This window comes from Buceros rhinoceros, unplaced genomic scaffold, assembly GCF_000710305.1.
Source record: "Buceros rhinoceros silvestris isolate BGI_N320 unplaced genomic scaffold, ASM71030v1 scaffold27975, whole genome shotgun sequence".
In the NCBI taxonomy this organism is placed as follows: domain Eukaryota; kingdom Metazoa; phylum Chordata; class Aves; order Bucerotiformes; family Bucerotidae; genus Buceros; species Buceros rhinoceros.
Genome location: NW_010413818.1, coordinates 521 through 983, shown reverse-complemented (window position 1 = coordinate 983; position 463 = coordinate 521). Strand labels below are relative to the sequence as shown.

The window sequence follows — 463 nt, the reverse complement described above, 5'->3', positions numbered from 1 at the left end:
GAACCCCCCACGACCTTCCTGAGACCCCCCCAGATCCACCCAAGGACCCTCAAGCTTTTCCTGAAGCCCCTCAAGACCCATCCAAGACCCTCACAGGGGCCTCAAGACCCCCAGGAGGACCCTCAGCCTTTGCTGGGACCTCCTTCAGCCTCTCACAGACCTTCTCCTCCACCCCAAAGTCTTCAGGGAGACCCCCAAGACCTTCCTGAGACCCCCCCAGATCCATCCAAGGACCCTCAAGCTTTTCCTGAAGCCCCTCAAGACCCATCCAAGACCCTCACAGGGGCCTCAAGACCCCCAGGAGGACCCTCAGCCTTTGCTGGGACCTCCTTCAGCCTCTCACAGACCTTCTCCTCCACCCCAAAGTCTTCAGGGAGACCCCCAAGACCTTCCTGAGACCCCCCCAGATCCATCCAAGGACCCTCAAGCTTTTCCTGAAGCCCCTCAAGACCCATCCAAGCAC

General features: G+C 60.0%; 1 protein-coding gene across 1 annotated transcript in view; it reads right to left on the bottom strand.

Moving 5' to 3' along the window:
• Positions 1-463, bottom strand: part of LOC104494113 (protein PPP5D1-like) — a gene marked incomplete at both ends in the record, with an annotated part of 2215 nt that overhangs the window by 1343 nt on the left and 409 nt on the right. The gene's annotated exons all lie outside the window — the stretch shown is intronic.